This window comes from Gopherus flavomarginatus, chromosome 2 (genome assembly GCF_025201925.1).
Source record: "Gopherus flavomarginatus isolate rGopFla2 chromosome 2, rGopFla2.mat.asm, whole genome shotgun sequence".
Lineage (NCBI taxonomy): Eukaryota > Metazoa > Chordata > Testudines > Testudinidae > Gopherus > Gopherus flavomarginatus.
In genome coordinates this window covers 294,341,572-294,363,160 of record NC_066618.1, presented here as the reverse complement: position 1 = coordinate 294,363,160, position 21,589 = coordinate 294,341,572, and positions in this window count along the sequence as shown.

The following is a 21,589-nucleotide window of genomic DNA, read 5'->3' as shown; positions in this document are numbered from 1 at the left end:
GTGCTACTGAGGCAACTGGTGCAAGGAAAGATGATGCTGTGGTAGAGGTGTTGGATTCTAACTCTGAAGAGCTTGGGTTGATTCCCAGCTGTGCCAGACACAAACTGTGTGATCTGAAACAAGTTACTTCAGCCCTCAGGTCCCCATCAGTAATGTAAGGATAATGATATTTTCCTCCTAGGGGTGTTGTGAGGATAAATTCATTATTGTTAGTGAGTTGCTCAGATACCAGAGTAGTGAGGGCCATGTAAGTACTGAGATAGACCCATCAAAAAGAGGCTTCTGGCTACTGGGAAGCAGTCCTGCATCCAGTGGGTGGATTTCACATCTCTGCAGAGCCCAGTTTCTTGGGCTGTGTGTGGATGGGATGGATTTCATCTATAAATGTCTCTGTGAATTAGAGCTGGTAAGAAAATTTTTGACAAAACACTAGGAAACATTTTAGCTGATTTTATTTTTACGGGCTCTTGTACGAATACACATTGCTGTATGTATTTGACACATTTTTTTTCATTCAATTCACCTTTTTTGCAGGGAGTAGGACAAATTTCCTTGCATGATTCTCCCCAAAAAATGAATAGTGGAAGTCATGAATAGCACTGAAGCAAATTTACAGTTATTATCCAAACTGAATTGTGCAGGACACCAGGGTTAATTTTAGCTCCTACTCTCCTGGATCACAAATAGGTCCTCAATTTTATGTTTCATCCAAAATAAAACACAGAACCCTCGACTGGAACACTGGTTCAATACAGATACATGGAGAAGAGCGCCACTTACTGAATCATCAACACACTTCCTGCAGCACCTAAGATTTACTGGCAGCTCTGCTCTCTAATCCAGGCCCAACCCATTATAAGTGAGGAGCAGCTACTTACATTATAGCAGCTGTTGCAACCTGCATGGAACTTGGAAGGAGAAGCACAGGTTGCATGAAGGAAGAGTTTAGAGGAGGAACTGGGGAGTTAGTCTGTGTGTGCGTGACTGGAATGCTAGCTGCAATTGCAGATCTCTGCAAATAGTTCTCTTAATAAAGAGTCCAGTTTAGTTTTACAAGCATAAAGACCTCTCATATTATTACTGAACACGTGATACGTGAAACAGTAACTGCTCACCAGAGTAAGATGTTCACAGTGTGGTCCTTCATAAAGAATTTGACTGCCGACAACTGTAAGTGACTCAGTCACATGCTTTATAGTGATAGACTCACGGGTCTGAATATATTTAGGTTAACAAAGAGAAGGTTAAGGGGGTGACTTGACTGCAGTCTATAAATATCTACATGGATAAGAAATATTTTATAATAGGCTTGTCAGTCTAGCAGAGAAAGGTATAGCATGGTCTAATGTCTGCAATTTGAAGCTAGAGAAATTCAGGCTGGATATAAGGGGTAAATTTTTTAACAATGAGAATAATTAACCATTGGAACAATTAACAAGGGTCATGGTGGATTCTCCATCACTGACAATATTCAAATCAAGACTGGGTGGTTTTTTAAAAGATCTGATGTAGGAATTATTGTGGAGAAATTCTCTGGATTGGGTTGTACAGGAGGTCAGCCTCGCTGATCACAATGGGCCCTTCTGGCCTTGGAATCCATGACTCTATGTTCTCATCCTTTGCTTTGCTAACTGGGGTATCTGGACTTAAGATACTTAATTCTGCTGAGGCATTTGGACTGTGACAGGAAAAGGCACCTATAGAAGGAGCAGGCTAGCTACTGTCCTACAGAGGAAAGAGATTCTTTATTGTGCCCATGCAAGTTTAAAACTGCCTCTCAGGCAGGAAGTTAAATGGCATTTCACAACTGACAAGATAACGTTTCTAGCTAAAGCAGATCTCAGGAGCCTCACCGACTTTTGGTTTTAGAGGGATATTTTTATTTTTATTTGTCTCCTGAGGCAACCTAATTTCAGCAGAGGTTTTAAGGACAACATGAAGGACTTTAAAAGTATCTTCAAGCCCACAACAGCAATACCTACCACTACCTAAATCTCAAGTATTTAATGGCTTTTAAAAAATATATTGCCTTGTTAATGCTTGCAGAGAAGCAGACAGTTTTATGGGGACAGAGCAGTAATGCCCCTTTAGCCATCTGGCCTGCAAGAACACAATGGGGTTTTTCATAGCAGCCTTTTACATATTTGAAAGAGATGTCTGCAATAAAAAGAACAAACAAGCCCATTTTCAGGGGGCTGCAATTGGGTAGTGAGCCAGGCTTGGAGGCATCAGAGGCTTTATGCATATCTCCATGGCACAATCACAAACTCTATTGTTTTCAAAGTCAAACTAAGCACAATGTGGTGTGTTATGGGAGATGCCTGGCTATTCTGACAAAAGAACCAAGAAAGATTCGGAAGAACTTTGAGACTTTTGTTTCCAACTACTGATGAAATGGGAATTGCTAAAAGGTTCCACAATACAAAAAAGAAATAAAATAAAAAACAATCATACAATATCAGGGGGGGAAATCACCTAGTCCATCCTGCTGCTCAAAGGAGGATTGATCCCCAGACAGATTTTTGCCTCTAATCCCTAAATGGCCCCCTCAAGGATTGAACTCACAACCAGGGCTGGCTTTAGGAAATACGGGGCCCAATTTGAACAGTTTCAACGGGGCCTTGGCAGGGATGACTAAAAAAAAAAAAAAAACACTTAAAAAAACCCACCTTTCGTTTCTTCCATGTATTATTTACTTTCCTTGACTATATACATAATAACAAAATTATATATTACATACATTACATCATATTGTATATGGCGCTTTTCTTACTCCCACTTGGGTACTTTCTACCAATATCTCTTGATCTCTTCCCATGTTGATAGAAGTCACCACATTCTAAAAGAATATTAATTATAGATTTTCACTTTAATATTAGGAAAATAATTTATGTTTTGATAGTTGTACAACTGATGTTCTTCAATAATACTTATTTTATGCCCTCTCCTTCCCCCCAGCACCGCCCAGCCCCGTGGAAACACTGCCCCCCCGCCCAGCGCCGCCCGCCTCAAAAACAAACCCTCCTTCCTCAGCCTCACTCTGTCGAAACAGCTATGGGCCAAAGAGGAAGGTTTGGGGGTGGGGGAGAAATGGCACACATAGGTAAAAAGAAGTATTCCATTCTGTTCATCCAAAGAAGTGGGCTGTAGCCCATGAAAGCTTATGTTGAAATAAATTTGTTAGTCTCTCAGGTGCCACAATTACTCCTGTTTTTTTTGCAGATACAGACTAACACGGCTGCTATTCTGAAACCTGGCACATGTAGGGTGACCAGATCACAGCAGTAAAATAGGACTCACCCCCTCCTTGCTCGGCCCCATCATCACACCCCTCTTCATCCCCTAGTCCCCCGCTGACTTGCTGCGTCCCTCCTAGTCAGTCCCCCACCCACCACTCGCCTCCTTTCACTTTCTCCCTCCCCTGCCAGAAACCCTCATGCCTGCCCCTAGAACCCCTGCTGGCTCACTGCTTGCCTCTTTGCCCATCTGCCGCTTGCCCATCAGCTCATCCCTGACTTGCCGCTGCACCCCCTTCAAGTATATAGCCTTATTCAAAGACCCAGGGGTCACTATATTACTGCACACAGCAGTCAATCAATGCAGTTGTAGATAAATCTCTGCATTATGCATTTTTGAATAACTTTTACATGACTTTGTATTGAACCTTGGTAATATGTTATAGCGGGCCCCCAAGGTAGTATAATTAAGATAAAAGTAAAATGTCTTTTTGCTAGGAGTAGAATAAGATCTTTGCTCCACTTTGTAATCAATTGCCCTATTGAATGAATGAAGTGTGAATGAGGAAGGTGTGGAAGGCAGGCACCTCCAGACAGCTGCAACCCTTGGAGAGGGGCTGGGAGCCAGACCAAGGAGCTTTGCCCAGGGCTGAGTGGGACGGAGTTTGGGTGTTGGGTGCAGGCTCCGGGCTGGGGCATGGGGTGGGGTGCAGGAAGGGTGGAGGGGTGCAGGCTCTGGGAGGGAGTGTGGAGGGGTGGGTGCAGGCTTTGGGACAGAGTTTGGGGGCTGGAGAGGGGTGCTGGGGGGAAGGGACTGCCATGTGGCTTCCTTCCTCCCCTGATGCCCCTCACCATAGTCTCAGTGGGGGGTGGAGCTGCCCCTTCCCCAGTGTTTGCAGGAGTAGTGGCTGGGGGGAAACCCAGTCAAACTCTGGTTTTACTCTTTTGCTGATGGGTCACTTAAACCCCTTACAAACTCCTTCCCGCTTCTCTCACTCCCCTTTTCTACTGGGCTTGTTTGATCTTTTTGGTGGAGCCAGATGAAAACCACAAACCCCAGTGAGATCAACAGGCTGGAAGACTAGACTGAACCCACCACCCCGCCTAGTCCATCCCAGAGCCCAGGACTGAAAGCAATGACCCCCCACCCCCAGGACACCTGCTTCCACTCCTGGCCTCTCCCAGCGCTGCCAGTGATTCTGTGTGGCTGCATCGGGTGGGATTTCAAGCGGACCTCCCAACCCCCCCCTAAATTCACCCCTGTTTTGCGACCACTCTGCACCAAGAGCACCTTCCTTCCCTGCCCTAGAGCTGCTGGATGGCTAGAAAGCTGAGCTGGGCATTTGATTGATCTAGAATATTATTATGCCCCCCCAAAAAAAACCTTAATATCCACACAGCTTTGGGCGGGGGCTATTCTTTGATGGTTTGGATAGGAGCCCTAGTCCCCTTCCTTTACAAAATAATTTGGAGAGGGAATCAGATCACACCGTGCCTCAGTTTCCCCTTCTACGGGAGGGGGAGATAAAAGTTTCAACCTGCCATGCCATGTTGCAGACCTTTCGCATTCTCCCCTCTTGATGTATTTGATTTCCTCCTCCAAACCTCCCTCTCTCTCTCACCTGGAGTTCACAGCACTAAGTACCGGCTCGGGCCTTTTTTCCTGGGTTACATCACATGATCCCGACTTTAGTGCTGAAACAGACACAGGCAGGCACAAACTCACCCTCAAACAGCAACACCACGAAAACCACAAAACCATCCCAATATTACAAACCTGCAGGGAATCACAAGGTCAGACACTCACCTCTGGGAGCCCCAGCAGCTTCTCTGGTGAGTGAGGTCCACTCCAGAGATTCCTGTCTCCTCCAGGTAAGTGCTGGGGAGAGGGGAGAGGAAGGAAGGCTGCAAAGCACATGTGCCTTCTCCCCCCTCTCCCCTTCCCCCCCTGACCTGCAACACCCACGCCGCTGCCTCTGCTGGCCAGCGTCTCTCGTTGCCTAGCAGCAACAGCTGCTGCTTCCGGGAGATGCAGAGCTTTGCTTCCGGGAGAGACGCTGCCCGCGCGGGGCCCCCTCAGGCGCGGGGCCCAATTTGGGGGAATCGGGCAAATCGGCCTAAAGAGAGCCCTGCTCACAACCCTTAGTTTTTGCAGGCCAGTGCTCAAACCACTGAGCAATCCCTCCCCCACAAATACCTGTGGAGTAGAGTATACAACATACATGACTATTTTTCATGCTCCAAAACCCAGTGAAGTCAATCAAGATTCATTCATTTCAGTGGATTTTGGATTAAGCCCTGGGTCATCTCCATCAATAAAGCTAGCATCATCCAAAATATTCATAGTTGGGATGTAATGATGGGAACAAAGTCTTTAGCATCAGGTTGGAGAAACACAAACAAGTTTTGATGCTTATCTGAAAACATGGGTGTTTAAACTTCAGTTGAAAATCTCAGGAGAAGAGATTTTCTTACGAGTTTCCTATTATTTCATGTTTCTGAAATAAGTATGATAATACTTATCTACTTCACAGGTGTCTTGTTCTAATTTATTAGGCCTTGATCAAATGGGGCTGCTCCCATACTTCAAGTTTTGTATGAGCATAAGTGCTTGGCTGGATCTAGGGTCATAGTGGTGGAAAATTGTTGATATCTTGGAATGAGAGTTGTTGAATCCCTCTTGCTCAGGTTCCTGGTAGAGGTGGTGACTGGGTGTGAGACCAAACTGATAGACGATACTAAAAGAACAACAAATAGATGAATCCTAGAGGCAAGAGAGAAAAGGCACAATAAAGCATAAAGGGTAGGCAGGGTAGTTGTCTGTGTTGCAGAGAAAGACCTCGGGTACTCTAAGGATACTTATGTGATCCCTAATGGCTCAAGAGTACCTGTGCCCCAGGCATGAGCTCTCAGCAGGGATTGTTGCTCAGGATAACACCAGGTGATTAGTAGTTTATTAGTAGCATCCACAACGTCCTAGTGATGCACTTGCCCAAAGTCAAGTTTACAAGCCAACAGCCACAGAGTGAACTGCTCCAATCACAGCTAGTGAAGTCTGGTCCCTGCTCAACTAAAAAGCAAACCAAATTTGATAAAATGGGACTATGCAGACCTGATGATGGCTTTGTCCAAACCAGCTTGGCCAACCCTAATAGTATGTAGGAAGAGCCTTCCCAGAAATATTGATGGCTCCTCCACGTACTGACCAATTTTCCAGTTAGTCCTGGGGGAATTCTGCACCACTCCACAATGCAGAATTTTGCAGAAATTAATGTTAAGTGCGCAGAATTTCCTTTTCCCCCACACAAATGGGCTGCAGAGAGGTTGGCTGCTACTAGGGGCCGCTGGACCCAGCAAAGCCCAGCTCACAAATGGGACACAAGTCTGGGAGGAGGAGGAGGGAATGGAAGGGTTCCCAGCAGCTGCAGTTCCTAGCATGCCCTGAAGAAAGAAGGCAGTGGTGCACAGGAAACTGTGCAAGCCCAGGACCCAGCATCTGGCTCTTTCTCCCTCTGGCTCCCTGGGCTCTAGGAGGGTAGGCGATGTGAGTGTCTGGGCTGGGGACCGGGGCTACAGATGGCCTCTGGGGAGGTAGGGGGAAGAGAAAAAGGAACTGGGTTGTTGTAGTGGTTTCTTTAACTCTATTTCTGGGGGGATTTTTGTATGTGTCTGTGTTGTTAGACATATTTGCTGACAAGTTTTTAAAAATAAATTAACAAAATAATTGAAACTGGTGTGATTATATAGTATTATTATGACAAATAAAATTTGCATAATTTAAAGATATTGCGTGCAGAATTTTTAATTTTTGGCACAGAATTTTTAATTTTTGGCATAGAATTCCCCAGGAGTAGCCAGTGGTTTTAGAGCCTCTTTTGAGCATGTCTTCAGTTCCATTCTTACTATTTCATCCCTCCCTAGCTCCACCCACATTACCAAATTTTCATGAGTTTGCTATCATTGCTGTCTCCCCGTGACCATTTTTGGCATACGTGGGGTCATAAATTGCAACCACCAAAAAATCCCATAAAAGGAAAAGTTATTTTTCCTGAAACTTTCATCTCTTTTGATTATCCCCAAAATTTAGTTATTTTAAGGGTTAAATTGATACCTTTAAGAGCCTCAGGTGGGCTGACAGGGAGACTTTGGCTTCAGTACACGTTAGCTCTGAGTTATTAGTAAATGCTAGCATAGTCCCTGATTTATATGAACAGTTGTATAATGGGATGGAAAAAGGGAAGATGGAAGGGACTTTTTGATGCATCTGTTTCTCTATGCTTAATATTAGGGATGACAGGGGAAACAAGACCTCTGCCAGCTGCACTAATTAACGTGAAATCCCACTCTGGGACCTATGGTTGAACCATAAGCACCAGATCCATCACAAATGAAAATATTGCCTCGTTCACTGAGGAGCTCTTCTGACCTTATCATTTTAAATAAAACAAACAAAAAACAATGTGTATCCAGGCACCTCATACCATGGGTTAGAAAGACTGAGGGGTGCTGCTTTCTCTCTGACAGATTCGTGCAATCTCTTCATATACACTTGAAAACAGTCTCGCATTGCTCGGGAGACCTCTTCCATCCACTTGTCTCTTTGTCAAACAAACTCTTAGGGGGTTCCATTTTCAGAACTGGAAACCCAGCCAGGCATCTGTGTGTTCAAATGTAAACCATTGCTCAGCATGGGCTACACAGACTCCTCAAGCATCTGATCCACAGACAGTAATGACTCCATTAGTGCCTCCACTACAGGAAGTGAGTCCTTTAGTTGAAGTAGTAAAGGCTCATTTTTTAGTGCTGAAGGGTCGCAGGTTCTAATGCCAAGTGAGGTTGGCAACACAAAAAAACACACAGGTGCGCTGTTACCAGAGTTGTAAGTCAGGTTACATCACAGTATCTGCTTCTGTAAAGCAGGAATTCCTTCTTGGTATGCATTTTGCTCCTTGTTGACAGTTTTCCTCAGGGGACCTCAAAGTGTTTTACATGTGTAAATTGAGGAAAACTCCTAAATCCCCTTTCCATACAAGAAGAAAAATAGATTCTCTGGTGTTGGAACAGTTCCTGCAGGGCCTCCTTGAGAATACATGGGTGTGGGTTAAACTTAGACAGCATGGGCCCATCACTTTGGATTCAGTGGTGAAATTGACTCAGGAGTTCATGGAGGTGGACCTTTCAGAAAAGAGGGCCGACCCTACACCTGGAACTCAGGAGGAAGTTTCGAGAACCCACAGCTGCCAAGAGGATGGAGAGGAAGAAGGAGGAGCCCAGTGCAGGCATAAGGGGCACATGAAAAAAGACTCCTTCTACAGGGAATGTGGTATTGCCAAGTTTTCTGGTTGGGTCTGGAGTGGAGGGAAGACAGAGGAAAGAAATTGCCCACCATGCCAGTAATGCTGAGGAAGAAACATTGAAGGGGCCTGGTAGACATGGCTTCTGCTTGTTCCCTGATCTGGATGGAGCAGGTGACACCCCACTGGTACTTCCAAGGGCATCTGTGAGAACAGAGTGTGCCCATCGGGATAGAAAGCGCTGAGGTACCCCAGGGAGTCCAGGGGAGGTTTAACTGGAAGCAAGTTGGGGTGATAGACAGATTGCCCCACTCTGTTGTGTTGGGCACTGATTGGAGCCCCTTCCCATTAGGAAAACAAGGTGCTGTTGGAGGCCCTGGTAGAGAAACAGAAAACCTGAGAGGAGGAAATGGAGGCCGAAGGGAGGAAAAAGCAAACCAGAGGGAGCAGATTTCGAAACCCCTAGACAACAGGGCCTGATTCAGATGAAAGGGAAAGAAAAGAGCATCTCACAAGAAATTGAGAGGAATGGGAATTAAGGAGGTAAGGAGGGTGGAGAAAGTTAACCTGAGCCCCTCGGTAGAGGTCGAGGGACCCATGGAGCTCCCCACGCCGCAATGCCAAAGAGAAAAAGCCGAGAGGCAGTTTGAGGAATCCAAGGCCCTGAGCAATCAGTGGGATGAGGGTAGTGCCCTCAATCCTCCATCAGATACCAAAGGGGGACAAGAGGGTGAGCAACCCCCCAGGATGCCCATGACTTGCAGGAGGATGAAATGGAGCTGTGGGGTTGTTCTTCCCCGGCCAAGTGCAATTTCTGGGGGTGGAAAATGAATGGGCACCACAGGGATGACCTAGAGGATCACACCAGGGACCAAGAGAGACCCCCACAGAGTGACAGCTCTGGTAAGTGAGGGAAAGCACAGGAAGGGAGAGAAAAATATCTCTCTCAGGCAAGGGGGAGGAGGCATGTGACAGAGAGTTGACCCAGCCTCCTGAGGCTGCAACTCCAATTCATTGCCCTGGAATACCACTGACTATTGGAACTGCTCCCACTTGATAGACTGGAGGAGTTAAAAGGCTAATTAACCCATTAGCCCAGAAGGGACCGAAGGCCCAGGAAGGAAGTGCAAGGAGGCTGGCAGGGTGGAGTGGGAGAGGCAGGCTTGTAGAGTCGGGGCAAGAGCTCGCTCATGGCTCTAGGAGCTGAAGGCTGTTGACAAGAGGCTGCGTAGTCTGTCCAGGTGGTGGACGAGAACACTGTAAATAAACAACATGAGGTGTGTGACCAGAAGAAAGTCTCCTAGCCGTTTGTGGGCTAGAAAGTGGGTGGGAGCGAGTCCGCTCTGCCACAGTACCACTGCCCTCTCCTGCATGGAATCAGACCAGCACAATGTATGTTATGGCATATATTCCATAGCACTAATCGCCATTATCCTTTAGCTCAAGGGGTTGCAGGCTGGGGTTGGAGCCCAAGCATCATAGCTTTCTCCTCACTGCTGTCATGAAGCCCTCAGTGTGCAGCAAAGTAAGAAACACGCAGTCCCACTGAGATCAGCAAAACTATCTGTCTCATCAGAAGTTAAAATCTATAAATGACACCAGTTTTATGAAATGGTAAACAGAGGCACGGACCAATGAAATGAGCCAGTGTCAGAGCGAGGAACAGAGTCCAATTGTCCTGACTCTTGTCCCTAAACCACTAGATAACATTCAGCAACTGCTAACACTTTCTCAGCTCTCTGCAGCAAAGCTCAGCTGCAAACACGTGGTGCATTCTTCAAAAAATACCAGAGCGAGAAGTAGGATTGAGAGGTTGGTGCAGGTGTCTCATCAACACAGGTGAAAGCATTAGAGAATCTGCCCAAAGAGGGTTCATTTATATCACTCTTCAGAGCTTTGCTCCATCTCCCTTTATCTGTATGTGGAGAAAGAGAGAGAGAGTGTTGGGTAGAGCGAATAAAACAGCCCCTGCTCTACTGGGAACCAAGCGGCTCAGACCTTTTCAAAGTCAACCTGACATGATTGTCAAATGACCATGACTGGTGCCTTCAGAGGCCAAATACCTGATAGGCATTTGGAGTCAAGTCATCAGGTACTTTGATAGGAGTCTGTAGAGATACCAGTCCTAGGAGATGATATGTGTTAGCACATAAGCCTGTTTGTCAACCTGAGATAGAATTTTGGGTTTGACCTTTTGATACCCTTCTATCCTTATAGATATGTGTGAACAAAAGACAAAGACTGTGTATATTGCTTCTGCCTCGGCAGATGGGCTTGTTAGTACAGTGGGAACAGATAAGAGCAGTTGAAGTGTTACTGGAGAGCACACTTTAATATGGCCTCAGCCCCTATCTCAAGGCAAGGACAAGCAACCAGTTGGAAGGGGCAAAGGGTGGCTGGGGGAAGGTATAAAACACTAAAAGACCAAAGGAATGCCTGTCCCTGACTGCAACACAGCCTCACTCCTTGCCCCTCCCACGGGGTACAAAAGGGGTGGGACTGTAGACATCCATTGCAGGTATATTTGGGCCTGCTAATGAGGATGAAGTGGGAAGGAGGTAATGGAGACATAGAAAAGGCTCTGTGGTGTCAGAGCTGGGAATCAGACTCTGCCAGTCTGCAGAGCTACAGATACGTTTGCTTGGAACTAACCCCAATAAACATTGCATTGCCTGTGCTTTGGACTTCTGCTTCCTGTCTGCAGGACAAGAACTGGGGAAAGGGAAAGCCCTCTAACAATAGAGATCATAGATTATTAGCATTGGAAGGGACCTCAGGAGATCATCTAGTCCAACCCCCTACTCAAAGCAAGACCAATCCCCAAATGGCCCTCTCAAGGGCTGAACTCCCAACCCTGAGTTTAGCAGGCCAATGCTCAAACCACTGAGTTACCCCTCCCCCCTAGGAGCTAGTGTGTATTTCCCAGTAAACTGGACACATCACTGAAAAAACAAAAGCTACAGAGGCAGACCACTGGCAAGAGCTCCCCTGCCACAGAGTACAAATAGCCAACCAGCTCCCTTGACAAATGGGGCATTTTCATATATACAGAACTGTATAGCTCAGGTAATTACCTTGATTGAGACAAGTGCCCTGAAAGCAGAATCCCCGTGGAGCTAGACCAAACCACTGAAACAACGAGATCTTTATGGAAGGGGGCAGGGAGTGCAAGTGAAAATATACACTAAATATATTCCAGGGGCTCTCTACATAATAAGATGCTTGCTGGAGTCTAGTGGTCACAACGATGATTACTTTAGTGATGATTCATAGAACTTGGAAGTGTGCTGTAAACACCAAGCGCTGTTGCTATGGTAGGAAAAATTGTGTTTTGCTCCATAAATAGCACAGTAAATAAACAGCATCACAGCCAGTGCCTAATGCAGCAGGCCTGCTTACTCAGCTGTGGTGCCATGGGGAACATGCTACACCCTGTGCTCTGTATGTGGCACCTGCTTCCGCTTCCTCTGTGGACAAAATCCAAAAGTGTTGGCTTTGACCTGCAAAGCAGGGAGCACTTTGGATCCTGGCTTCTTTAGAGACCTCAGGCTTGATGCAGATCTGTTCTGCTGGTGTAAATCCACCGTCCCTCAAGTGAAGTCAGAAGGGAAATGAGAGGAAGAGCAGCCTCTCCTCTATGTCCACTTGTGACAGTGTGAGATCAGCTGAGTGATACGGTACCATCCATATAAACTCAGGAAATGGGGCCGCTTCAGGGCATTCTTAAAGGGGTCTTCACTCGAACTCACACTTACACAAGGTCAGAACAACCCAGATTTGCTCTCCTGAGGGACACATTGAGGTACTTTTCTATATCTTCCTAGAAAATTTCAGGAAAGTCAGTTGGGTGGACGAAGTCTGTAAGGCAGTTACTTGTGATGGGTGTAGAGGATGTGGGGAGCCTATACAGGAGAGATGAGCTCCACCTAAACCAAAGTGGAACCAGACTGCTGGCACTAAACATTAAAAAGGTTGTAGAGCAGTTTTTAAACTAGGAGATGAGGGAAAGCCGACTGCTGCAGAGGAGCATGTGGATAGGACACAGACTTCTCTTAGGGGAGAGTCTGATGATAGGGAATCTCCAGGTTACAGTCAGGAACAGAGGACGGAAGAGGATAATGTAAGGGCCGGATCAGATGATAAACAGTCATATAAAAAAGAATCTGGCACATCAGAAAAGGGCAGACAAATAAACAGGGACAAGTTTTTAAAGGGCTTGTACACAAATGCTAGAAGTCTAAATAATAAGGTGGGTGAACTAGAGTGCCTTATGATAAAGGAGGATATTGATATAATAGGCATCACAGAAACCTGGTGGACTGAGAGCAAGCATTGGGACACAATCATTCCGGGGTACAAAATATATCTGAAGGACAGAACAGGTCGTGCAGGGGGAGGAGTGGCACTATATGTGAAAGAAAATGTAGATTCAAATGAAGTAAAAATCTTAAGCTAATCCACACGTTCCATAGAATCGCTATGGATAGAAATTTCATGCTCTAATAAAAATATAGCATTCGGGATCTATTATCGACCACCTGACCAGGACAGTAATAGTGATGATGAAATGCTAAGGGAAATTAGAGAGGCTATTAAGAACCCAATAATAGTGGGAGATTTCAATTATCCCCATATTGACTGGGAACATTTCACTTCAGGACGAAATGCAGAGATAAAATTTCTCGAGACTTTAAATGACTGCTTCACGGAGCAGATGGTACGGGAACCCACAAGGGGAGAGGCAACTCTAGATTTAATCCTGAATGGAGTGCAGGAGCTGGTCCAAGAGGTAACTATAGCAGGACCGCTTGGAAATAGTGACCATAATACAATAGCATTCAACATCCCTGTGCGAGGAAGAACATCTCAACAGCCCAACACTGTGGCATTTAATTTCAAAAGAGGGAACTATACAAAAATGAGGGGGTTAGTTAAACAAAAGTTAAAAGATACAGTGACTAACGTGAAATCCCTGCAAGTTGCATGGGCCCTTTTTAAAGACACTATAATAGAGGCCCAACTTCAATGTATACCCCAAATTAAGAAACACAGTAAAAGAACTAAAAAAGAGCCACTGTGGCTTAACAACCATGTAAAAGAAGCAGTGAGAGATAAAAAGACTTCCTTTAAAAAGTGGAAGTCAAATCCTAGTGAGGCAAATAGAAAGGAGCACAAACACTGCCAGTTTAAGTGCAAGAATGTAATAAGAAAAGCCAAAGAGGAGTTTGAAGAACAGCTAGCCAAAAACTCCAAAGGTAATAACAAAATGTCTTTTAAGTACGTCAGAAGCAGGAATCCTGCTAAACAACCAGTGGGGCCCCTTAATGATCAAAATACAAAAGGAGCGCTAAAAGACAATAAAGTCATTGCGGAGAAACTAAATGGATTCTTTGCTTCAGTCTTCACGGCTGAGGATGTTAGGGAGATTCTCAAACCTGAACTGGCTTTCGTAGGTGACAAATCTGAGGAACTGTCACAGATTGAAGTGTCACTAGAGGAGGTTTTGGAATTAATTGATAAACTCAACATTAACAAGTCACCAGGACCAGATGGCATTCACCCAAGAGTTCTGAAAGAACTCAAATGTGAAGTTGCGGAACTATTAACTAAGGTTTGTAACCTGTCCTTTAAATCGGCTTCGGTACCCAATGACTGGAAGTTAGCTAATGTAACGCCAATATTTAAAAAGGACTCTAGAGGTGATCCCAGCAATTATAGACCGATAAGTCTAACATCGGTACCTGGCAAATTAGTTGAAACAATAGTTAAGAATAAAATTGTCAGACACATAGAAAAATAAGTATCAGAGGGGTAGCCATGTTAGTCTGGATCTGTAAAAGCAGCAAAGAATCCTGTGGCACCTTATAGACTAACAGACATTTTGGAGCAATAAACTGTTGAGCAATAGTCAACATGGTTTCTGTAAAGGGAAATTGTGTCTTACTAATCTATCAGAGTTCTTTGAAGGGGTCAACAAACATGTGGACAAGGGGGATCCAGTGGACCTAGTGTACTTAGATTTCCAGAAAGCCTTTGACAAGGTCCCTCACCAAAGGCTCTTACGTAAATTAAGCTGTCATGGGATGAAAGGGAAGGTCCTTTCATGGATTGAGAACTGGTTAAAAGACAGTGAACAAAAGGTAGGAATTAATGGTAAATTCTCAGAATGGAGAGGGGTAACTAGTGGTGTTCCCCAAGAGTCAGTCCTAGGACCAATTCTATTCAATTTATTCATAAATGATCTGGAGAAAGGGGTAAACAGTGAGGTGGCGAAGTTTGCAGATGATATTAAACTACTCGAGATAGTTAAGACCAAAGCAGATTGTCAAGAACTTCAAAAAGATCTCACAAAACTAAGTGATTGGGCAACAAAATGGCAAATGAAATGTAATGTGGATAAATGTAAAGTAATGCACATTGGAAAAAATAATCCCAACTATACATACAATATGATGGGGGCTAATTTAGCTATAACGAGTCAGGAAAAAGATCTTGGCTTCATCGTGGATAGTTCTCTGAAGATGTCCACGCGGTGCTCAGAGGTGGTCAAAAAAGCAAACAGGATGTTAGGAATTATTAAAAAGGGGATAGAGAATAAGACTGAGAATATATTATTGCCCTTATATAAATCCATGGTATGCCCACATCTCAAATACTGCCTACAGATGTGGTCTCCTCACCTTAAAAAAAATATTCTAGCACTAGAAAAGGTTCAGAAAAGGGCAACTACAATGATTAGGGGTTTGGAGAGGGTCCCATATGAGGAAAGATTAAAGAGGCTAGGCCTCTTCAGCTTGGAAAAGAGGAAACTAAGGGGGGATATGATAGAGGTATATAAAATCTTGAGTGATGTGGAGAAAGTGGATAAGGAAAAGTTATTTACTTATTCCCATAATACAAGAACTAGGGGTCACCAAATGAAATTGATAAGTAGCAGGTTTAAAACAAATAAAAGGAAATTCTTCTTCACACAGCGCACAGTCAACTTGTGGAACTCCTTACCTGAGGAGGTTGTGAAGGCTGGGACTATAACAATGTTTAAAAGGGAACTGGATAAATTCATGGTGGCTAAGTCCATAAATGGCTATTAGCCAGGAAGGGTAAAGAATGGTGTCCCTAGCCTCTGTTCATCAGAGGATGGAGATGGATGGCAGGAGAGAGATCACTTGATCATTGCCTGTTAGCTTCACTCCCTCTGGAGCACCTGGTATTGGCCACTGTCGGTAGACAGATACTGGGCTAGATGGACCTTTGATCTGACCCAGTATGGCCGTTCTTATGTTCTTATGATTTTGATTGTCCACGTGGAAATGTGGCTGTATGTTTTTCATACCGTTCCATTCTGCACTCGCAGATTTGGCAGGCTGGGTGCACTTTATAAATGGAAAGAAATAAAACAAACATATTTTATAAGGAGGCAGCTTGATGCAGAGGGGAAGACACTTTACTGGGAAACAGGGAACATGAGTCCTGTTCCCAGCTGAGTACTTTGATGTAACAATTTTATGAACACTATATGACTGGGTCAGTAAAAGGAAATTATTGTACGCTGGGTTTTTAGAATTTCCTGTATGACTTTACTGATCTAACTTATACAGGGGGCAGCGGAATACTTACCACACACCTATCATACTTTAATTCAATGGAGACTGTGCAGAAAGGCAATCCAATGGCTCGCCACATCAGACCATCCCAGCAAACACTGGGAGCAATGCAGCATGGTGAGATATTTCCAGGACCCAGGCTGAAGTGACACAGTTCTTTTGCCAGGATGGGCACCAGGAGATAAAAAGCTCACAGTCAAAAAGCACTTTCTCAGGGGAAAAAGGGGAGAGAGGGGTCACTTGTCAGAAGTTGACAGAGAAAGAATGTGGAAGAAGAAGGAATTGGGCCCTTGCAGATCCAAGGAATGGAAAGCCACAGGGAAAAGCTAGACATGCATATCAGCTGTTTGATTGTCCTTCGTGATCTGTTCTTTCTTAAATGTGTTTGCTCTAAATAAGTGATACTTTGCTGTAAGGAGACTGTTTGGTCACTGATTGCCACTGTCGCTGTCCAGGAGGAGACAGAACTGCAGGGTGTGAGTTTTTCGGACTTGCTGAGGTCATCACAGTTAGTACCAGGGTGCTTCCAGCAGGGCCTGGTCTGAGAATGGGAGAATCCTCTGAGTCCACCCAGAGCCTGGTGACCGCCAAAGGCCTGACGCCTGAGAAGGGGCTGCACTTGACAAGTCCAGGAGTGCCAAAAGGCCCCCACCACGCCAAGGACTGCGCCTACACATTGCAAGAGACATTCCCAGCCCTGACGAGTTTAGAAACAAAATAGACAAGACGGACAAAGGGTAGCAGAAAGGAAGGGTGAGCATCCACTGGTGGGGAATTGACATACAAAGGGATTAGCTGACTTGCCCATGGTAAATTTGTGGCAGAACTCCAGGGCCTCAATCACAAGACAACGCTTCCTCTGCCACTAATAATGTTTATTCACCCTGGCAAGGTGCTTTGAGATTGCTGGATGAAAAAAACGGTGATGAGGGTGTCTAAAGAAAATACAAGCAGATTCCCCTGGGATCTCCCACACTCTGTGGATTGCAATATTCGGCTGACAGTGATTTGGGCTGTTACTGCAGAATACAAAGTCTTTTTCCAGAGTTTTCATTGAATGGACCATGAGCGTACCAGAATAGAAAAATCCAGTTGCAGCCACAACATTTGTATTTCTTTCTTGCAAATATCTGAGAGCAAAATGCCAGAAACTGCACACTCCCTAAACTGGAAATGGACCAAACTCTTCTCCTTCCGACGCCACAAAAAAGGAAAGAAAAGAGCCAACCTCTGTTTTTACTTTGAGTATAAAAAGTTTGTGCAGCTCCAAGGGAAGCACTGGCTGGAATCTGAAACACCACGCTGAGAATATAAATAGACCAGAAGTGAGACAACAGAGGCTGCAGAAATGGCAATGCTCTTGTGTTGGAGGCTGAACTGTGGGGAAAAGTGATGCCTGCAATCACAGAATAGAAACTGTAGCACCTTATCAGCCTCATCCAACCCCATGGCAGCTGACTGAGCCAACACAGCAGGTACATCTAAAAGCACAGCTCATGGTAGGTTTGCTGCTGTGGGGCCCACAGCTCAGACTGACATCCTCTTATCTGTCGTAAATAGCCAGTATAAAGGTCCAACCGGTAATTGAAATTGATGGGGAGGTACAAAAGACCAATCTCCACAGTGCATCTGTCTCTGTACAGGCAGCAGATCTGAGTCTGATAGCAGCACGCTGAGTACAAATAAAACGAACAGAGATGCAGCAGCCACGGTGCAGGTGAATCTAGTTATCCACAGAACAGCTGGTGGGTTCAGAGTCTCCACGGGATCGTAGACAGCACCAGCTGCTTGCAAATGTGATGTCTGGTTCTTTCCTACACAGTCCACAGGTGGACTCTCTACTGCGGGTAGAGTCAGGTTAATACATTTGAGAAGGAAGAAAGAATGGTTTTATGGTTCGGGACCCACACTGAGTTCAGTCTCTAGCTTTTCCACAGACTCTGTCTCACCTCTGTGGAAATCATTTCCTTTCTCCCTCCCTCTGGAAAAGGGAAATATTGCTCCTTCCCTATCTAGCCTGAGTGTTATATGAACAAATTCATGTGTGTAGTGAAGTGCTCACATGCCAAGGGGGTGAGGGGAGAGGCAAGAACCTAAATAGAAGTCCAGTGGTATTCTGAGTTCCCTGAAGAAAATAGTGGCCCAGATAAATGAGGGGAAGGAATGTCAACTACAAGTCAAAATCGTGTGTTTCTTTTTTTTCTCCACAGATCTTTAATGCATAGGGTGACCAGATGTCCTGATTTTATAGGAACAGTCCTGATTTTTGGGTCTTTTTCTTATATAGGCTCTTATTACCCTCCCCCACCCCCCACCCCGTCCCGATTTTTCACACTTGCTATCTGGTCACCCTATTAATGCATGAGGCCAGCACTGTTGGAATGGGCCCTCAGTCTCGCCTCCACATTTTCAGTGCATGTGCAGGAAACCAAATGTATCTGGGCAAACAGCAATGGCAGGTGCAAATTTACTTGTTGGACATATGCACTTTGTGTGCTTATTGTCCATCTATCCATTCTGCCTCATTACTGCTGCATCTAAATGCCTCACAATCTTTAATGTAGTTATCCTCACAAATATTTGCTCAACTCAAAATTGCAAGGACAAACATGGAAATGTGCTTTAAAAAAATCACTCGTACACTCTATCACAGTATTTCGCCTGCACACACACACAGCATTTCAAAATAAAAAGGCCAGCTAAATAAAGGGTTGTGATATCAGTACAAATAGTGCTATTGAAAGGGTGTTAGCTATTTAGCAGTGCTAATGCAGATGTGGTCCTTGCACTGATAAATGTATACATGAGAGCAATTTTGGGCTTAATTATGTCTCGTTTCAGTTGGTTGTTTAAAAGGATCACCCTTTTCTGACATGATCAAATGTGATTTCTTTTCCCTTTCTTTCTTTAGAAATGGGACTAGAATTAAATACTGAATTACAGATTAATTGCACTTATGTGGGGAAAGTTTATAAAAACTCCAAAGAAAGCATTGTAGGGATAAATTCACACATCAGAGAACACATGTTGATTTACTTGCATCTAAAAAAACCAAAGCACAAGTGCATTTTGCTAGAATCAGAAAGAGAAACTTCAGTGAATTGGACATGTTTAAAAATGGAATTAGTTACGTTAGTTCATTCAGACACTGATTCTTTGGGAAATCACACTTATAATTGCTGTATCATGCACACACTGTGCCCATTTTAACTGATATAACCCTTCTTTCTGCCATATTTTTCCATGAGCTGTAAGTTGTCACCTTGCTTCCCTCAGCTTGCCACAGGAATCTCCAGTATTAGTCTTCCTGTGCACGTGCTCTACAACTGAACTATTGTAGTTACTAAGGCAACTGGTTTTGTATGGCAGGGAGCAGCCATTTTGTCACTCTTTTCCCCACTTCGGTTGCTGGAAAGGCATGGTCGCATGGCACATCTCACAAGAGATCATTTGACCCTCAGTACTAATAATACCTCCTTCATATATAGCGCTTTTTAATCAATATATCTCAAAGTGCCTAAGAAATTCATAACAGCTTCTGGGAATTAGGAAGAGCTCTCTTCCCCCCATAGAGCCATGACTCATCCATGCTGCCCTCTTGCATGGAGGGAATTTCCTATGTCAATAACCGGATTACTTCAATACTATTTTTATCTCCTATTAGGCTTTGCCCATGAAAATAGAAATGGTGTTTCTCTGTGTTAATTAACAGACTCATATTGCAAATTCCAGTGATTTGAAAACCAGGAGTCAGCCTCACCACTAGAAAAATCATAAAATTGACTTAGAAGGGTTTTTTTCATTTTCCTTTTAATATGGGAGCTTTTAGGATTCATGTTTTCTTTTCTTTTTTTTTTTAAATGAAAGTTGAGTTTCACATAATCACCTGACTCCAGGAGCTGGAGTTTTAAGAAAACCCCCAAATATTGTGATAGTTAGTGACACTGGGGACCTGAGGATTTGAGTCTAGACAGGCCTAGCCTACTGTTGTCCTGAGACAGTTATGCAGACCCTGTAATTCTCTGCAATGCTTTACTGAAACATGCTTGGGGTGACTGTGGCACTGCACCCCATATTCTTCATAGTGATATTATTATGCTATGATTATAACATAGTTATGATGTATTTTATGCAAGATGGGTCATATGAGAGATCATTGGAAAAGTTATGATTTGCTGAATATGATTATCCTATTTGTATGCATGTATCATTTTTGTATCTGAAGTTAGGAATATTGACTATGTATCTGTATTACAAATGTGTTTACACCCAGGGAACGCCCACTAGACCAGATATTTTCAGCCTACGTATTGGGAGGGGAAGGGCCATTAGAGAGAACAATAAGCCTTAGGAGATGCTTATCTCCCACCTGGGGAGCCTTCCTGAGGATGCTATAGACAGCCGCTGAATAATGTCTGCTATGACACTATAGGGACATGTTACCAGGTTACCTGATGCTGGATTCCATCTTGGGATGCAAGTATTTTTCCGCCGACTGGCATGGGAAGCAAGCTTTGAAACAAAGGGTTCCCACCATATGCAAAAGCTATATAAGGTAGGGGAGTGACATCATCTTGGTTCTTCATTGACTCCTCACCCAGGAAGACTCCTGGAAACACCTGAGAAACAAAGACTGAACAGGGGGAAGTGCTGGACCCAGGCTAAAGAGATCTCTAGCTGGTGAATAGAATACCTGGGAATTCCAAGCTGTAAGCAAGTGCAGCTTGCCCCTTCAGAATCTGCAGCTTGCTTGTATCATCACTTAGGGTGAGAACCTGCTATTCATATCCAATCTATTTAGTATATTAAGGTTAGTTTGCATGTTTTGTTTATTTGCTAGGTGATCTGTTTTGATCTGTTGGCTGTCCCTTATAATCACTTAAAATCTATCTTTTGTTGTTAATAGATTTGTTTTTGCTTTATATAAAACCAGTGCGTGGGAATCCTAATTTGGGGGAGAAAACTATTGCATATTCCTCTCCACACTGAGAGAGGGGGTAAATTTTATGAGCTTACGCTGTGCAGTGCAAGATGGTATAATTTTTGGTTTATACTCTAGAGGGAGTTTGTCCCTCAGGAACTCAGAGGTGCCCTATCTGAAGCCTTCCCATGCAGGGGCTGGTTAAAGAGCCTGCCTGCATGTACTGCAGTGGGGTGTGTCCCTACCTGTATGTATGCTGGTGAACATGCAGGCCGAAGCCTGGAGGGCTTGGCAGCTTGTCATAGCATTACATTGTAGAAGGGAGCCCAGGCTGGTGGGCCAGGTGGCTCACTGGTACCCAGTTCCAGGTGGCACCCTGGGACGAACCCATCACAGTGACATTCTGTAGTCCTAGCTATACTGTCGCACTAGGACCTAGTGTTGAACCCAGTCTGGAGAGAACTTTGTGAGGTTGCTGTCTATGCAAATGTTCAGGTACATGCTGACAGAATATTGGGCAGCGGTAAAAGGTGC